Source organism: Zea mays, chromosome 2 (assembly GCF_902167145.1).
Source record: "Zea mays cultivar B73 chromosome 2, Zm-B73-REFERENCE-NAM-5.0, whole genome shotgun sequence".
Classification (NCBI taxonomy): domain Eukaryota; kingdom Viridiplantae; phylum Streptophyta; class Magnoliopsida; order Poales; family Poaceae; genus Zea; species Zea mays.
The window spans coordinates 84,646,447-84,666,867 of record NC_050097.1 but is presented as its reverse complement, the minus strand read 5'-3'; positions in this window follow the sequence as shown (position 1 = coordinate 84,666,867).

The window sequence follows — 20,421 nt, the reverse complement described above, 5'->3', positions numbered from 1 at the left end:
GTTAATAATACGGGCGGGTAAGAAACGGATAACGGATACTACTCGGGTAGGTACCGGATAATTGTCGGGTAGTTCGTCTGATGATATTAATTGTCCAACTATCCATAAGTTAAGTAATACATAATTATGTATATGATAGATTAAATGTAAGAAAGAAAACCAATAAAATTGACATCATGCAGTTCAAAGTTACTTATCACAAGGACATTGTAGAACAACACCGCAATATTTAAAATTCATAGAATATTGTAGTTTCACTCAAAAATTGCAAATAAGTTACAAAAACTAATAAAATTTTATATGAAGATAACTCAAGTCCCCGTATGAAAATAATAAAGTAAAGTACTGATTATGTTGAAACTTGGATACTTACATTGATTTCACATGTAACGCATACAGATAAGTGAAAGTGAAAGGGAAAAAACATGGGCATCTTATAGATTGTATGATCCAAACATTTTTATTGTTATATATGGACATATGCTGTGTATCCATAAAATTTCACGATTTTTTTAGGCTATTTCTGTATTATTAATTTCTTGTCATAGAAAATTATCAAAATACAATTAAATCCTTAAAATATTGTAGTATTGACCGAAAAATACAAATAAGTTACCAATACTAATAAATAGTCTATAAAAAGATAATCTTAAGTTCCCACGTGGAGATAACCTTAACCCCACACATAAAAATGATAAAGTATATTAATTTGATATAAATTTGGACATTTTTTCAATTATTTTGGTCTAAAAGATATGTTTAAACAAAAAATTGATGTATTACAAAGTTATAGATCTCTTCAAGCTCTACAATTTTCATATAAATTTTATCTTCATCCGATTTCATATGTAAAAGTTGTGATTTTATAACTATATTATGCAGAAAAAGAAAAAACGGGTACCCGAGTTTCGGTTACCCGTATCCGACCCGAATATCTGGGTATTTTTCGGGTAGTCCTCGCTCTGTATCCGACCCGAATCTGGATAGTGTATCTGTCCCGAATATAAAACTACTCGAATCCGTATCCGAAAAAACGGGTATTTACACTACCCGTATTCTGATACCCGACGGATATACCCGACCCGTTTTCATCCTATGACCTATGTCTTTCTTACTCTTGTTTTAATGTTTCTATCGGACCTCATATGTCATGTTTTTCTTCCTCCTCCCGTCCCCTCCCCTCTCCAACCACGACTCCTCCCGTCCCCTCCCCAACAACGGCCACTCTTCATGTCCCCTCCGTTTCCTCTAGAGCGTCAGCTCCCCTAATCCCTGCGTCGGCGCCCCAACTCCCTTCCTCATCGCATCTGGCGTCCAATAGCAGTGATTGGTGCCCAACAGCAGTGATCGGGCTTCAACCTAATCCGCCTCATCAGCTGTCGATCACCGCACCCGCGTCGGGCGCTTCCTCGTCGCCCAGCTTCCAGCATGGGCATATCGGCGTGTCGGTGCACCACGCGCTACTTGTGAGGGCCTCCCAGAGTAAGGAGGATGCTTAGGATGTTGCCAATATGAGCGCAGCCGCTCTGAAGATGGGGTTCTGGGACACACTGGTGTTTAGCGGGCTCGTGCCGAAGCAGATCAACGGGTGGTTGGCGATGGTGGGCTTCGTGTCCACGCTCGCCATCAAGGCTACCCACGCCGATGGCATCCCATCGCAAGTCGGCAGGGTTCATGACCGCGCGACGCCAAGCTCTGGAACGACCTCCTCGACATGCTCGGGCTCGTCGGTCACCCACGCATCGCATGCATCTAGGCGGAAAATCAGATGGATACGTGGAGAGTGGCTAGTGGCCCTCCGTTGCGCAGGGACTACCTGCTAGGGGAGGGCTGGAGCAGTGGCTGGCTCAATGAGGTTCTTTTCTCGTTCTCGAAACATGGAGCAGTAACGACAGGTGAGCGGCGGCGACAAGGGAGTAGCAGCGATAGGTGAGCGACGGCGGCGATGGAGATATGAGAAGGTGAGAGAGGACCAGGGAAAGAGAGAGAAGAGATAAACAGGCTGACATGTTTGGTTCATATGTCAACTACCCACTCATTTGAATCTAAATGTGACCCGAACATTAATTAAGGATCGGGATGACACATTTTAAAAGTTATGAACCGAGATGATATAGAGCGACAAGTTTAAGGACTGGAAATGTATTTTACTCTTATCTAAATATATATATCTATATCTTTATCTATATCTATACCACTATATAATCCACCAGTTTAAATTTTGCAAAACTCAACCAACCAAATCACGACTGCGCTCATAACCTCCACTAAATATACTAAACAAATTACACCTAGACTCAACACACAATCAAAACCAATGATTCAAATAACCTCTCTCCCTTACTCAACTCCAATAAACAATCTCTACCTACCAAACCTCGTGCTCCCTAGTAAGATTTCGGGTCACGTTGGTCTCTGGTTGTCTTGTTCCTTCGGGAACCTTTGGCGACTCAGAGTGGGTCTCGAACTTTAGGAGAAATCCCAAGGTTTCGAGTGGTTCCAAACCAAAATCCAGCTAATCTTTAGTCAGTCGCATATAGTCCACATCTTCTGTTAGAAATATAGGCATTTTCCATATCATTTTAATTCCATAAATTAACATTATGAAGATGACATATAAAAGATAATTAACCAAAGAAATCGTGATCTCAAATATATCCATAACAATATGGATCATGAGAACATAAATCTTATGAATCATATAAATATAATAAGCATGTAAACTCACGGAACAATTGAAAATAAACAGATAGCAACATAAATAGCATGACTGTAAAATTAAAACAAACAGATATAACATATTACTAGCATGAACAGACATCAGACATGTCATGATATAATATAACAGGACAGTTTGAATAATTCTATGGCTACATACGAAACAACAGAGATGAATATATGAAATATATATAATCTGCAGAACGTAAAATAGTAAGGAACTGAATTGATCATACCCTCCCATGCGTTTCGAGAATCCTGATCCTTGTCCAGCTTCTCTTGTCATCCGTACGTGATGAAGACGCCAGGAACCAGTGATGAAGACAAAGACGGACGTTGGGCAGTCGCGTAGACGCTCCCCAAAAACCTAATTGCTGATCCCCCGTGCAAGGTCTCGAACGGCAAGGGCTTCGGAGGCACCTGCCCTCTCGTTTCTCTGTGCGCGTAGAGTCACGAGATGGAAATACCCTCACTTGCTGCTGGGCTGTGACTCTAAAATGGTTCTGCTCTTGTGTACCAAGTGCTAGGGGTTCTCCTCTAATTAACCTCTCGCGGAGGGAAGTTGAAGGAGAAGGGTCGCATGCGGCTGATGGAGAAGGGTCTCGCATGCGGCTGACGAAGAGACGGGCAACTGAAAGGTTTAACCCAGAGTTGAAACTCCCGCGGTTAATGAGTGCTAAAATTAACACAACCACACTACGCCCGCTCGCCGCCTGCCTGCATTCCTGCCTCGCCACGCGACGCCCGGCCCGGCCGACGGCGGCGACGCGCGTGAGCACGCGTGTGGCACGCCCTTGTCCGTTTCTTGACTTCTCAAATTAAGTGGAATAATTCCCACCATATAAGTCAAGCCAACGACCCTTGAACTTCTAATATGGTACTATTGATATTCTCCACCATTACACACCATAGAGTTTATTCAATAAATGGGCCAAGCCCATAAAAGATCCAACAATCCCCACCAAACTCTAGGGTTTGTAATGATGAAGTATCAGAATCACAATCCTTTGATATACCAGTGTTTCGATGGAGACTATTAAGTTGAACATCCATCTAGAATAAGAGTTTCACCCATTCACAACTGAACAATGGACTAAGCCTTGAATTGACAGTTTTGTGCGAAGTGAGATTCACTCAAATCCTTTGCTGATACTAGGCTGCAAAAGGGTATTCCCGATGTTTAGAAGCATATAAGTCACACTTCAGTGCCTTTCATGAGTATTTAGGGATTACCCAAGTCCCATAGACTTTGACCAGCAGTCTGACTCATATAGGTGTATTCCTTAGAAGATGTTCTGTAGGACAATATCTCACCTTTATAAGACTCTTGGAATACATTAAGGTAAATACCATCCTGCCTTACAGATAGGAAAGATGTGCATCAGAAATGAGTTAAGGAAGGGATCTTTCCTCACAACCTACTCCTAGCTTGTTTCTCCACTCTACTTCACGGGATCTCCGATCACATAGAGCAGGTTACCACTAGAATAGATTTCACATGGGTCTCATACCTATTTCTCTCGATGCACTTTCTATCACATTGCGTGATATACCCTTAGTGAATTGATCTGCCAGATTATTCGATGTGTGGACATAATCCACCGTTATAACTCCGGAGTTTTTTAGCTTTCTGACAGATTTCAATCTCCTCTTAACATGCCTTGTAGACTTCATGTTATTCCTAGAACTGTTAACCTTTGTAATCACAGTTTGGTTGTCACAGTTCATGGAAATAGCCGGTATCGGTTTTTCAACTACCGGTAAATCCAATAGGAAATCACGAAGCCACTCGGCCTCAGCCCCAACAGTGTCTAATGCTGCGAGTTCTGCTTCCATTGTAGACTTCGTTAAGATAGTCTGCTTGCAAGACTTCCAGGAAAAAGCGCCACCTCCAAACAGAAACACATATCCGCTTGTGGCATAAAGCTCATCAGCATCAGAAATCCAGTTGGCATCACAATAGCCTTCCAGCACTTTTGGGTTTCCAGTATAATGAATACCGTATGTCATAGTACCTTTCAAATACTGCAACACTCTCTCAAGAGCACGCCAGTGACCATCTCCTGGTTTTGACACAAACCGACTCAGCTTACTCACAGCATAAGAGATGTCTAGCCTTGTTGCACTTGCAAGGTACATGAGCGAGCCAATGATCTGGGAGTATGTCAATTGATCCCTTGCTATTCTCCGATTCTTTCTCAATAGCATGCTAGGGTTATAAGGTGTTGGAGCAGGATCACAATTACTAAAACCAAAGTGACTCAATACCTTTTCCACATAGTGAGATTATAATAGAGTTACCCCCACCATCACCTTCTCTAACAAGCTTGATGTTTAGAATGACATCAGCTTCTCCCACTCGGTAAAAGATTTTTAACTTCCTCAATCACATTGAGATTTGATCCAAAGATCAAGATGTCATCAACATAAAGGCACAGCATAACAGACTCACCCCCACCATACCGATAATACACACATGTGTCTGATTCATTTACAGCAAAACCATCAGCTATAAGAGTATTATCAAACTTTTCGTGCCATTGCTTAGGTGCTTGTTTTAGGCCATACAATGATTTTATCAACCTGCACACCTTGTTCTCTTGACCATCCGCAATGAACCCTTCTGGCTGATCCATGTAGATATCCTCATCCAACTCTCCATTTAGGAAAGCTGTCTTAACATCCATCTGATGAATGATAAGATCATAAGAGGCTGCCACGACTATTAATGTGCGAATTGTAGTCAATTGAGCCACTGGTGAGTAGGTATCAAAGAAATCTTCACTCTCTTTTTGGGTATATCCTTTGGCCACAAGCCTTTCCTTGTACCTTTCGATTGTACCATCAGGCCTAAGCTTTTTCTTGAAGATCCATTTGCAGCCTATAGGTTGACAACCATAAGGACGATCAACGACCTCCCAAGTTCCATTAGACATAATAGATTCCATCTCACTCCTTACTGCTTCCTTCTATAAGTCAGGATCAGGAGAGGAATATGCCTCACTAATGGTAGTTGGTGTGTCTTCCACAAGGTACACTATAAAGTCATTACCAAAGGATTTTGCAACCCTCTGTCTCTTGCTCTTTCGAGTGACTATAGTGTCATCCTCCTCAGGGATGTGCACGTGAGAATCCTCAGCATGATCTATAGGAATAGACAGTTCGTGCTCATGGGGAATTATAGTCTCATGACTTGTATCACTAGGTGTATTCTTCAAGGGAAACTCATTCTCAAAAAATGTTGAGTCTCTTGATTCCATGATAGTATCAACATACATATCTGAGAGCACCTAGAGGGGGGGTGAATAGGTGATCCTGTAAAACTTAAAACTTAAGCCACAAAACTTGGTTAAGTGTTAGCACAATAATCACCAAGTGGCTAGAGAGAAGTCTTAGCAAAACACAATAACCACAAGAGAACAATCACAGAGATGACACAGTGGTTTATCCCGTGGTTCGGCCAAGACCAACGCTTGCCTACTCCACGTTGTGGCGTCCCAACGGACGAGGGTTGCAATCAACCCCTCTCAAGCGGTCCAAAGACCCACTTGAATACCACGGTGTTTTGCTTGCTTTACTATATCCCGTTTGCGAGGAATCTCCACACTTTGGAGCCTCTCGCCCTTACACTTAGATGATCACAAAGAAACACGGAGTAAGGGAGGGATGAGCAACGCACACAAGACTCAAAAATCAGAGCAACAACACGCACACAAGTCGCAACAAGAGCTCGCAACACAACCCAATGAGTTTACAACTCAACTAGAGCTCTAGATGCTATCACAAAGAAACAAATGCGTGGAATCAAAGTCTCGGTGCTTAGGATTGCTTTGAGTATGCTTAAGTGTCTCCTCCATGCGCCTAGGGGTCCCTTTTATAGCCCCAAGGCAGCTAGGAGCCGTTGAGAGCAATCTGGGAAGGTAATCCTTGCCTTCTGTCGTGTGGCGCACCGGACAGTCCGGTGCACACCGGACACTGTCCGGTGCCCGATTTCTTTCCTTAACTGGCGTAGCCGACCGTTGGCAGCCAGAGAGCCGTTGGCGCACCGGACATGTCCGGTGCACACCGGACAGTCCGGTGCCCCCTTCTAGCCGTTGGCTCGGCCACGTGTCCCGCGCAGATCACGCGGCCGACCGTTGGCCCGACCGACCGTTGGCTCACCGGACAGTCCGGTGCACACCGGACAGTCCGGTGAATTATAGCCGTACGTCGCCGGTGAATTCCCGAGAGCGGCCAGTTCACTCGAGCCAGCCTGGCGCACCGGACACTGTCTGGTGCACCACCGGACAGTCCGGTGCTCCCAGACTGAGCAGACTTTGGCTGAACAAGGCCATCTCATTTCCAATTCGATTTTTCCTGTTTCCAGCACTTAGACACAGTACATTAGTCTCTAAAACAATGTACTAAGTCTGAGAAACATACCTTTATCCTTGATTTGTACTTTGTTCACCATTTTACACTTAGGCACTTGTGTTGGACACTAAATCACCAAAATACTTAGAAATGGCCCAAAGGCACATTTCCATTTCAATATCAGGCACATCAGATTTTATAATTAAGAACCTATACCCAGTGTTGTGAAAAGAGTACCCAAGGAATATACAATCAACAGTTTTAGGCCCAAGTTTACGCTTTTTGTTGATTGGCACATTAACTTTAGCCAAGCAACCCCAAGTGCGCAAATATGAGAGATTTAATCTTCTCTTTTCCCATTCCTCAAATGGTGTGATCTCTTTGTTCTTTGTTGGAACTCTATTCAGGACATGACATGCCGTCAAAATCGCCTCACCCCACCATGCCTTGGATAATCTCACTGTACTCAACATGGCATTCACCAAATCTGTTAGAGTGCGGTTTTTCCTTTCAGCAATCCCATTGGATTGTGATGAGAATGACGGTGTCCTCTCATGAATAATACCATGTTCCACGCAGAACTCATCGAACACATTAGAGAAATATTCTCCACCTCGATCGGACCTTAAACGTTTTATTTTCCTCTCAAGTTGGTTCTCAACTTCAGCTTTATAGGTCTTAAAATAATTAAACGCTTCATCCTTTGTTTTTAATAGATACACATAGCAAAATATGGTGGAGTCATCTATAAAAGTGAGAAAGTATCTTTTACCACCTTTGGTCAAAATTCCATTCATCTCGCACAGATCAGAATGAACAAGTTCTAGAGGTGCCAAATTCCTCGCCTCAGCAGCCTTGTGAGGCTTGCGGGGTTGTTTTGATTCAACACACACATGGCACTTATACTTTTTGACCAAGTTAAATTTAGGAATTAGATTTAGATTTGCTAACCGCATAAGACAGCCAAAGCTTGCATGACAAAAACATGAATGCCATAAATCTGACTCATCAGAAAAATTAACAGAATTCACCATTTTATTACACACATCATGCAGTGATAAGCGGAACAAGCCTCCGCAGTCATATCCTTTACCAACAAAAGTACCATGTTTCGACACAACACATTTATTAGACTCAAGAACAACTTTGTATCCATCTTGACATAGCATCGAAGCACTAACGAGATTCTTCTTGATAGAGGGCACATGTTGCACGCTCTTCAATGGCACCGTCTTTCTCGAAGTAAACTTCAGAATGACCGTACCAACACCAAGAACATGAGCACGCGACCCATTTCCCATTAACAAGGCGCCAGACCTCCCGACCTGGTAGGAGGAGAACATAGAGGCATCAACACACACATGAATATTTGCACCACTGTCCATCCACCACTCAGGTGAATTACAAACTGAAAGAACAAATGGTAAAGAATTACCATACCCAGATGTTCCATCTTCAATTTCAGTGGTTACAACATTAGCTAATTTCTTGTCATGTGTGAACTTGCGATCAGGGCACTCTCTTGCCCAATGTTGATCACTGCCACAGACAAAGCATCCTCCCTTTCCCTTGTTGTTGTTCTTCTTTTTAAATTGTGCTGTTTGAACATGTTTATTTGTGTTCTCTTGTTTGTTCTGGTTTTTCTTCTTGTTGAACTTGCGGAAGTTTCTCTTCTGCACAACATTAGCAGTAGAGGTCTCAACACCTTTTCCATTGTCCTTTGTTCTAGCCCTTTCCTCAACAACAAGAGTACCAATGAGCTCTTCCACATTGAACTCTTGTCTCTTATGTTTGAGAGAGGTAGCAAAGTCCTTCTAAGAAGGTGGCAACTTGGCGATTATACCGCCAGCCACAAACTTTTCAGGCAAAGGACACATAAAAAGTTCAAGTTCCTTAGCTAGTGCCTGAAACTCATGAGCCTGTTCCACTACAGATCGGTTCTCAACCATCTTGTAGTCATACAGCTGCTCCATGAGATACAACTCGCTACCAGCGTCAGTAACTCTAAACTTTCCAACAAGTGCATCCCACAGTTCTTTCCCTGTAGGAAGGATGATATAACTTTTCTGGAATTTCGTATCAAATGCGCTAATTACTGCTCCTCAAAAGAGGTTGTCTTCAGCCTTAAACTTAGCCTCATCCTCAGGAGGTAAATTGACAGGCTTGCCCTCAGCAGCATGAAAACAAGACATTGCAGTAAGCCACAATTCTATTTTAGCTTTCCAAATCAAGAAGTTTTTACCATCAAAAGGATCAGGCTTTAGCACAGCAGCAAAACCTCTGACAGAAAAATGCCTAACATTAGGTTTTTGGATTGTTAGAAATATAGGCATTTTCCATATCATTTTAATTCCATAAATTAACATTATGAAGATGACATATAAAAGATAATTAACCATAGAAATCATGATCTCAAATATGTCCATAACAATATGGATCATGAGAACATAAATCTTATGAATCATATAAATTATATAAATATAATAAGCATGTAAACTAACGGAACAATTGAAAATAAACTGATAGCAACATAAACAACATGACTGTAAAATTAAAACAAACAGATATAACATATTACTAGCATGAACATACATCAGACATGTCATGATATAATATAACAGGACAGTTTGGATAATTCTATGGCTACATACGAAACAACAGAGATGAATATATGAAACATATATAATCTGCAGAACGTAAAACAATAAGGAACTGAATTGATCATACCCTCCCATGCGCTCTGAGGATCCTGATTCTTGTCCAGCTTCTCTTGTCATCCGTACGTGATGAAGACTCCAGGAACCAGTGATGAAGACAAAGACGAACGTTGGGCAGTCGCGTAGACGCTCTCCAAAAACCTAATTGCCGATCCCCCGTGCAAGGTCTCGAACGGCAAGAGCTTCGGAGGCACCTGCCTTCTCGCTTCTCTGTGCGCGCAGAGTCATGAGATGGAAATACCCTCACTTGCTGCTGGGCCGTGACTCTGAAATGGTCCTGCTCTTGTGTACCAAGTGCCAGGGGTTCTCCTCTACTTAACCTCTTGCGGAGGGAAGCTGAAGGAGAAGGGTCGCATGCGGCTGATGGAGAAGGCCCGGAGTTGAAACTCCCGCGGTTAATGAGTGCTAAAATTAACACAACCACACCACGCCCGCGTGCCTGCCTGCCTGCCTGCTTGCCACGCCACGCCCGGCCCGGCCGGCGGCAGCGGCGCGCGTGTGGCATGCCCTTGTCTGTTTCTTGACTTCTCAAATTAAGTGGAATAATTCCCACCATATAAGTCAAGCCAACGACCCTTGGACTTCCAATATGGTACTATTTGTATTCTACACCATTACACACCATAGAGTTTATTCAATAAATAGGCCAAGCCCATAAAAGATCCAACATCTTCATCTCTGTTTCTTCCACCATCATGTCCTCAAATGGCTTTTAACCGCTTTCCTTTAGTTGCTGCTCTTTCGGGGAGTGTTGGTTCGGTGCCTACAAAGCTATGGAGCTCCAGGAAGGGAGGAGGGAGGAAGATCTGGGGAACATGTTGAGTGATTTGCACCTTTCAGAGGTGGAGAGTAGAGGAGTGAAGGGATCATGGCTGAATCCGAAAGAAGGAGGCGACATGAATCAACAGGTGGTAGGCAAGTTGTTCGCTAAGAAACATAGACGACTAAACATGATAGCCCAAAACCTAGGGAAGATTTGGTGCCCAATCAAAGGAGTAAAACGTAAGGAGCTCGGTGATAACATGTTCCTTATTACTTTCATGCAAGCGGGAGGAAGGAGGAGGGCCCTTGGGACTTTGGTGGCGATCTGTTTTGGTGAGGGTGGTTCAGAGAAGCTTTAGTTTGGAGAACTTAAAGTTCTTTACAACCCCATGCTCGGTGAGGGTGATGAAGCTCCCGTTGGGTATGATGAACAAAGCTACTTGAGTTGATATTGGGGAGAGTCTAGGGACCTTTTTGGTGATGGAGGCTGAGAATGATGCCCTGCCCCATTGGCCTATTTCTAAGAGTGAAGGTTCTTTTAGATATTCATCAGCCACTACAAAGAGGTGTGCTAATGGAATTGGATGTGAAGGGCGATAACTCTGGTGTCATGTGGTATATGAATTCTTACCAATTTTTTGCTATATGTGTGGGCTCCTTGGGCACGTTGACAATCGTTGTGATTATGGGAGTGGGACAGACAAGAGGAAACCTTGTAGTGCTGAAATCAGAGTAGTGCCTCCTCGACACCACTGTTGGGACTATGCTTCGTCGCCGAAGGTCTGGTAGGAAGAAACAGCTTCGGCTGAAGCTGTCCGCATGTGATGACCGAAGGTTCCTCTTCATGAAGCTTCAGAATTTACAAACCGACATAAAAGTAGAATGACCTTTTAGTCCATAAATGTTTGAGTCGCTGTTGTAATCCCTTATGAGGGGCATAATTGTAATTCCTCACAGGCTGCGCCCTGTGCCTATAAATAGGTGAACAGTACCCCTGTACTGTTCACGCAATCTTGTAATCACTGACACGTCACGCTGGAATTATTGCTTTCTGCCAAAACGAAGGTATAAATGTATCTAAATATTATGTTTTAATATTTAGGTTCATATAATAAAATATGTGAATAATGTTATTTATTTTCGGTATGTCTTTCTATAATGTTTCGTGTTTTATATTTTATTTCATATTGTTTCTCAAGTCTGATCACGAAGGTATGACCTTCGTGATATTTTGCTTATGGCCTTCGTCCGAAGCCCATTAAATCCTTGGGGATATAATGCTTCAGCGGGCGAAGGGCATCAATATTTAACATTCTATGTTGCCTTGTTCTTAATTCATAGCACTTGAGAACAAGTCCCCAACATTGGCGCCCACCTCCGGTCAACTCACTTCCACTTTTTGAGCTGATGGCTTCGATTAACGATCAAGTTGGAGCTGCTTCGGCCTCGAAGTTGGTGCTCCCGATAACAGGTGGTTCGTGCTCAGAACCAGCCAACAAAAAGCAGAAGAAAGAGGCGCAGAGAAGGGTACAACATGTTGGAGTGCAGGGACCCTTCATCAAGTCAAGATGGTCCCACATTCCAATCACCTTCTCCCAAGAGGACCTTCAGCTCAAGGATTTTCCTCATAACGATGCTATGGTTATTTCTTGCGTTATCAAAGGGTTTCTGGTCCACAATGTTTTGGTTGATACAGGCAGTGCAGCTGATATTATATTTGCTAAGGCCTTCAGACAAATGCAAGAGCCAGAAGATAAGATTCATGATGCTACGCACCCTCTCTGTGGCTTCGGAGGAAGACAAATTGTAGCACTGGGCAAAATCACCATGCCAGTGACCTTCGGATTCATCAACAATACCAGAACTGAGCAAGTTGTGTTTGACATTGTTGACATGGAATACCCTTACAATGCAATTATTGGTCGTGGCACCCTCAATGCTTTCGAAGCGATTCTTCATCCTGCTTACCTTTGCATGAAGATACCTTCGGATCAAGGACCCATTGCTATTCATGGAAGTTAGGAAGCTGCCAGAAGGGCCGAGGGAAACTGGACTGACTCAAAAGCAATCCATAATATAGATGGAGCTGAAACTTGTTAACAGTACAAATTCAGAAGGGAGAAAGCAGCTTCGGCAGATCAGCCGAAGCCCATGCTCTTATGTGAGGACATAACAGAGCAGAAGGTGCTGTTGGGCTCCCAATTATCCGAAGAACAGGAGAAAACCTTGATAAGGTTTTTGTTCAACAACAAATATGTTTTTGCATGGTCAGCCAATGATCTTTGCGGAGTTAACAGGGATGTTATTGAACACTCGCTCAATGTTGACCCATCCTTTAGACCCAGAAAGCAGAGGCTTCAGAAAATGTCTGAAGACAAGGCCGAAGGAGCTCGCAACGAAGTCAAAAGACTCCTCAGTGCAGGAGTTATCAGAGAAGTAAAGTACCCAGAATGGCTAGCTAACACTGTCATGGTAAAAAAGGCCAATGGCAAATGGCGAATGTGTATCGATTTTACGGATCTCAACAAGGCCTGTCCGAAGGACGAATTCCCATTGCCAAGGATAGACTCCTTAGTTGATGCAGCAGCTTCGTCAGAGCTTATGAGTCTTCTAGATTGTTATTCAGGCTATCATCAAATTTGGATGAAGAAGGAGGATGAGCCGAAGACCAGTTTCATAACCCCCAGTGGAACATATTGTTACCTTCGGATGCCCGAGGGGCTCAAGAACGCTGGAGGAAGTTTCAGCCGAATGACTGCGAAGGTTCTTCAGTCTCAGATAGGCAGAAATGTGCTAACCTATGTTGATGATATCATTGTAAAAAGCACGAAACAAGAAAATCACATTGCTGATTTGCAGGAGACCTTCGCCAGTTTTAGACAAGCTGGTCTAAAGCTGAATCCAGAAAAATGTGTCTTCGGAGTAAAGAAGGGGAAATTTCTTGGATGTTTGGTTTCAACAAAGGGAATTGAAGCTAATCCAAGTAAAATTGAAGCTATACTTCGAATGGAGCCACCAAATACAAAAAAGGGGGCCCAAAGACTGACGGGGAGGCTGGCATCTCTCAATAGATTCATATCCAGATCAGCAGAGAGAAATTTACCATTCTTCGAAGTGCTGAAATCAGCCAAAGTCTTTCAATGGGGACCAAGCCAACAAAAGGCCTTCGAGGAACTGAAGCAATATTTGATAGATTTAACAACATTAACTCCACCAACACCAGGGGCTCCTTTGTTATTATATGTGGCAGCTTCGCACTCAGCGGTAAGTGCAGCACTTGTCCAGGAGAAGCTTGATGGCCAAGTCAAGAAGCAGGTCCCAGTATATTTTGTATCTGAGGTTCTTAGTTTATCAAAGAAAAATTATACAGAATTGGAGAAGGTGTTATATGCTGTTTTGATGGCATCCAGGAAGCTTCGACATTACTTTCAAGCATACAATATTGTTGTTCCTTCTTCGCAACCGTTGAAGGATATTATGAGAAATAGAGAAGCTACTGGACGGTGTTGGGGGCCTTCGGCTTCCGAAGGTCCTCAAAAACATGATTTAACAGTGTTTCTGGAGTATAATGTGTGAACAGGTATCTTCGGACATCACAGTAGGAGAAGCCCAAATAATACGAAGGTTGATACAGCGCCGAAGATGTGGGCAGGAAGGCTTCGGCGTGATAGCAGAAAAGGAAACCGACTTAAAGATGAAAAGGCTATTCGGACCTCGGTGGATTACTATAGAATTACTACCAAATGTAAAGGGCATGGGTGTAATTTTGTATGGGCTGTGTCCCGTGCCTATAAATAGGTGAACAGTGCCCCCGTACTGTTCACGCTGACTTGGCATTTGCTCTTGCGTCACGCTTGTACTCTTACCTTCTTTTAAGCCGAAGGTACATTTGTAATTTGATATCATTTCTATTTTTCCATAATAGTAATATAAAAATGAGTTGATAATGATTGTTTATATTGTCCCTTATATTTCATATGCTTCTTCTTTTATTAACATATACTGCGATCATGAAGGTATGTCCTTCATAACCTTCGTCTGAAGATCATTATATCCTAAGGGAAATAATGCTTCGTAGGACGAAGGGCACTAGCATTTAACATTCTGTGTTGCCTTGTTCTTAATTCATAGCATTTGAGAACAAGTCCCCAACATTGGCGCCCACCTCCGGTGAACTCACTTCCACTCTTTGAGTTCTGAACACCTTCGGCAATCATAAACCTTCGCTATGGCACCGAAGAAAGCTTCAGCAGCTGGGGCTGCAGCTCTGCAACCGCTGGACCCCAATCAGGAGACTCTCTCCCTTCGGGAGGCCCGAAGCCAGAAGAGGAAGGCTGTCAGCCCGACACCGCCAGAGGACGAGCTAGACCAAGAAATCAGAGACATGGAGATGCTTCATCAACAGGTGCAGAGGAAGAAGGAAAAGATGGCCAGGCTAGCTGAACTGCAAAGGCAGATAGACGAAGCCTCTGAAGACGTTCGTCATCTTACTCAGGATGAGCAGAACCGAAGGCCTCAGCATAAGGACCTTCATCAGGAGGATTTCTTCAACGAAGATGACTGGTATGAGAATTTCCATCATGGAAATTTTGCTTTTGATGATGCTTCTCCTCTGTCTGCTGAGCTGCAGGCTACACCTTGGCCTCCGTCCTACAAGCCGCCTCAGCTTCCCATATTCGACGGCCATTCAGACCCGAAGCAGTTTTTGATGAGCTATGAAGCAACAGTATCTTCGTATGGTGGCAATACTGCAGTCATGGCAAAATCTTTTGTTATGGCTGTCAGGAGTGTTGCTCAAACCTGGTATTCCTCTCTTCGACCAGGAACGATCACTTCATGGCAAAAGCTGAAGGACATGTTGTTAACCAGCTTCCAAGGGTTTCAGACAAAACCGGTCACTGCTCAAGCTCTATTCCAGTGCACCCAGGATCACGAAGAATACCTTCAGGCGTATGTCCGGAGGTTCTTGCGTTTGAGGGCACAGGCACCAACAGTGCCCAACGAAATTGTCATTGAGGCCATGATCAAGGGACTTCAGCCAGGACCTTCAGCTCAGTACTTTGCCAGGAAGCCTCCTCAAACTTTGGAGAAGCTGCTCCAGAAGATGGACGAGTATATTCGTGCCGACAATGATTTTCGTCAAAGAAGGGAGGAGGCTTTCAGGTTTTCCGAAATGACTAGGGGCTTCGGAGGAAGATTTTATCCGAGGCATGTTAGGTCAATTCACAACTCTAATCAAAATGATGATAAGGGGAGTCAGCAGCAAAGGCCACAGTGCTCCTCACAGGCTTCGGGGCAACAGCAAAGCTCCTTCCGGCCGCCAGCTCCAAGAGGCAGAGGCGCCAGGGGCTTCGGCGGAAGATTTGGAGATCAACCAAGGAGAATATTTTGCTTGTTCTGTGGTGAAAACAAGGGCCATACCACCAGGATGTGTCATGTTACCATCCAGAAGCAAAAGGAGATAGCCGAAGCTGCAGCACAACAGGGTCAGTCGAAGCAGGTCATGCACACTGCTTCGTATCATTCGTCTTATATCCCAGAATATGTAGGCAACCACCCTGCAGTTTCTGTTGCTTCGGCGAGTCAACCTCAAGCTTCCTGGCAACAGCCTCCGCCTCCACCACCGATGCAACAAGGCCAGCAGCCAGAAGGGGGCCAATATGCTCAACAACAAAGGGACTTCAGAGAACAGTCCGAAGCTCGCACAGTCAATAGCACTGTGCCTGAGTCGAAGCACATTTATTGACAAATATCCTACCTTGATAGTAGTCTTTTCCATTCAGTTTTATTTTCTGTGTAATAAAGGACACTTTTTAAATCTCATGTAATAGTTTCATTGTTTGCCACAAGGAAAATATATCTTCCCCACAGGCTTAAGCTGTTGAAGCTTAAAGATTTGCGATAGCAAGGAGGACCTTCGAATTATCAAAAATTTATTTTAAAAGGCATGGTGTGAATTCTTCAAAGCAACAAAAAGTCGTTCTAAGGAACGCAGAGTAAGTTTGCTGAAGTTACAAAAAGCCGTTCCAAAGAGAGCGCAATGTAAGTTTTCTGCTCCAAAGTCGTTCCAAAGGGAATGCAGAGCTTACAGCGAAAAATAAACGCTGATACCGCCTAAGTAAAAGGCGAAGCGCGAAAAGTCAACGCGAATACCGCCGAAAGTAAAAGGCGAAGAAGCTCCTAAGGGAGGCTTACAGCGAAAAATAAATGCTGATTCCGCTGAAGTAAAAGGCGAAGAAGCTCCTAAGGGAGGCTTACAGCGAAAAGTCAACGCTGATTTAAAAAGATTGTGTGTTTTATTGCAGGGATGTGCGTGTATCTTCGGAATAAATACCATTTTACATAGCATAACATCATCATATCATTTCGCATAGCATAAGCATCATACATCATGCTGCATATGGCACAAGAAGGGGACACAATATCGATCTTCGGAAGAATGCTTTGAAAAAGGGAAAACATGTTAAGTCACAAGGAGATACAATATTGATCTTCGGAATGTAGCTTCGGAGAATATTTTCACGAAGCTTGGATATTCTTCATCAGAACACTATGGGTATTTTGTTGTGATAAATGAAAATTCTTCTTCACGAAGCATGAAAAGAAGGGAAGGTGTTTTTTCGTCAAAGACTCAAAAAAGGTACGTATGTAAAATTTCATGCATCGTATAGAATTGAACCATAAAAAACAAGTATATTACATTTAGAGTTATAAGATATCACACATATTACATTTCAGAAGTTTTTACAATAACACTTAGTCTTCCCTAAGTATAACTTCCGCAGCTTCGTTCAGGAGTTGATTAACGACTTGATCCATGATAGCTTCAACCATCTTTTTAATTTCGTCGTCTTCTTTCGGGTGAGGGCCCGGAGACGCTTTAGTAGGATCTGAAGGAGGACGGGATATGGCTACATTGTTATTACAAATTGCGAACGAAGTTTAAAATCAAAAATTACAACACAATAAAAACCATTAGTTAATACCTATTTGCCCTTCGGGCTCTACGCTTTTCTCAGCAGCCTCTGCTACTTTTCTAGCATCATGGATGCCCTTTTCGCTTTTTTGGATAATTTCTCGGGCCATTTCTCGACCACCATTGTCCCAGACATCGGTGAAAAATTTTCCACCAACCATGCTAGCTTCGGCTGAAGGATCTTTTGCATCTTCGAAGGACAAGGTAGCTTCGGTTTGCGCTAAAATCTTTACATGCTCGCAGCCCCTTTTCTCCAAAATGGTGGCAATCCCCCTGGCACCCGAAAAAGCACATATGTCTCCGCGACTATTTAAAATTTCCTCAAATGCCTCAGCTTCGTGATTAATCCATTCGATGGGACCTTCAGGGTTGCCTCTTGTAAAGTTTTCTTCGCTCGAGAATGCGCCAACGCTGGCGAAGCTAGTTTTCATTTTCTTAACACACTCCATAGATTTGACATAGCATCTTTTCTTGGACGAATGAAGCTCTTCAACAGTTCCTTCTAAATGATTTGCCTATTGGTCGCTAAGTTCTCGCTTCGTTTCTTCAAGTATGCGTTCCTCTTTAGCTCTGGCTAGTTGTTTTCGAAGATCTTCAATTTCACGCTTCTGAGCCTCATCTTGACCTTTAAAAGTAGCTTCGTCTTCTTTTATTCTATTTATCAATGAATGTAATATTTTATCTTTTTCGAGACCTTCGTTCCTTAGTTCAATTACTTCGGAACGAAGGTTGCTCAGGGCTATAACACACCCTTCGTCTTTGGCATCTTTTTGAGCCCTGAGGGCATTGCTAAGTATAAGGCCCTGCAAAAAAATGTGTGTGCGTCAATAAATTTAAGCAAACGAAAAAATTTTGTCTCAAGAAAAAATACAAAGACTTCATTTTTTGCACCTTTAAGCTATTGTACGCCAAGCTGTCGGCCAGCTCGTTTTTCGACAACACCGAAAGCCCGTCTTCTAGTGTTGGGAATCCGAAGCTCTTGCTCATCTCCCGGCAGACAGAAATCTCCTTGCTGTCAGGGAGACAATACAAGAAGTCTTCTTCTCCGCTGCCGTTGAATATCAACGCCCCCTTTGGATATTTCAGTTTCTGGGCGTAAAACTGGGCCTCTTGTTTTTCTTTTTCAGACAACTTTTTCCCCGAAGCATGTCGAACAATATAATCAAGGACTTTGGGGGGCGCTTCGGGGGCAACAGCACTGATTTCTTCAACAAGAATTGGCCCCGTCATTTTTTCTTCCTCGGTTTCCAAGGATTTTACCTTCGTGGGCTCTGAAGGCCCAGCTTCAGTCTCAGTTTGTTGCTTTGGAGCTTGAGTATCAAAAATTTTAGTTTCCGCTTCGGAAGTTTCAACAGTCTTCTTCAGAGTTGTGCTTGAGGACTTAATTGTCTCCAGAACATCTAGCACATTGACCATTCTTTTTCTTTTTGGGGTCACTGTTGGCCCCTTCTTAATTCCTGCTACTTCAATTTCTACTGAAGGACTTAAAATTTCTGATATTTTTGATCCCTCAGTTGATCCTTTTGCTTCTTCCATCTTTTCTATCGATGGCGCTTCGACCATCTCTCTGGTTTCTGGTAATAAAATCTTTGGTTCCTCCAATTCTGTTGTTGTTGGCGCTTTGGCCATTTCTGCGACTTCTGACAGCAAGGTTGGCTCTTCAGCCTCGGTGGCCGAAGAGGTCTCTCCGGTGAACTCAGGCACCGAGGCTGGTTCAATATAGCGTGGCCGATGTGTGAGGACCTTTATCCTTTTTCTTTTCGGTGCTGGCTCACTAGGAACAGCTGCAGCTTCTTCTTTCGCAGAAGTCGTGCCTTTTCTTTTCTGCCCTCGAATGGGATAACGATAGTCAGGGTAGACGAACCCGATTGCGTCGAACACTCGGTTAAGTCTTTTCTTTTTCCGGCCTCCGAAGGCTGCCGACAATGCAGTATCTTCGGCCTTTGAATAAGCCCCAAGTAGTTCATCACTTACATTTTCAATGTTTTTTAGCCAGTCATCATCTGGCTCAACGAATTTATCTCCGAACTTGAAAGTATACTTCAGCCTGACAAGTCCACCTTCGTCAGCCTCCTTTATGGTCTCTTGCGGCATTTCCCATTTTTCCGTGAGCGGCCATACTCTGAAGGCAATATGCTCTTGGACCAAATCTCTCGTTCCAATAAAAGAGCAAACAACTCCAAAGGCTCTCTGCATTCTTCGGCTGCTTCGTTCATTTCCACCTTCGGCCTTCGCAGGCCGAAGCTTTGCCAGATGGGGCGCATAATGACCTTCTTTATATCTTCTCGAGAGTTCAGATCATTTTTCACATAAAACCACTCCGTCATCCAGTCGTCAGGCCACCTCTTGCGAAAGGTCGGCACTGGGCAGCTTGACCCAGAGCGAGAGCCGAAGCTATAGCAGCCAAAGTTGTTGTGATACTGCTCCTTACCCCAGTGTTTTGTCTCGTATAACAATTCGTGTATGTTGCAAAAACTTTTCGCGTCAGGTTCCAGACCTTGGCTTCTCGCGGCCCACACGAAGATATTCATCCTTATGATTGCTTCGGGGGTAAGTTGGTGAAGATAGACTTCAAATATTTTCAGCACCTCTACGACAAAGCTGCTCAGGGGAAATCGTAGTCCAGCTTTCAAAAAGCTTCGGAACACTACGACTTCATTTTCCTTAGGGGACGGGCAAGTCTTCTCTCCTTCGTCGGCCCTCACAATGGATAAGTCCCGGAAATATCTTCCCCTCATGTTGACAAGATGATTTTCTTTGATACTTGATTTGCCAAAAACCGCATGGCTTGGTCGCCAGGGGCGATCTTCGGAGTCTTCACCACCACTATCCACATCATAATTGTCGCTGTCATCAGTATCTTCAGATAAACCTTCTAAAATCTCTTTGGTGATT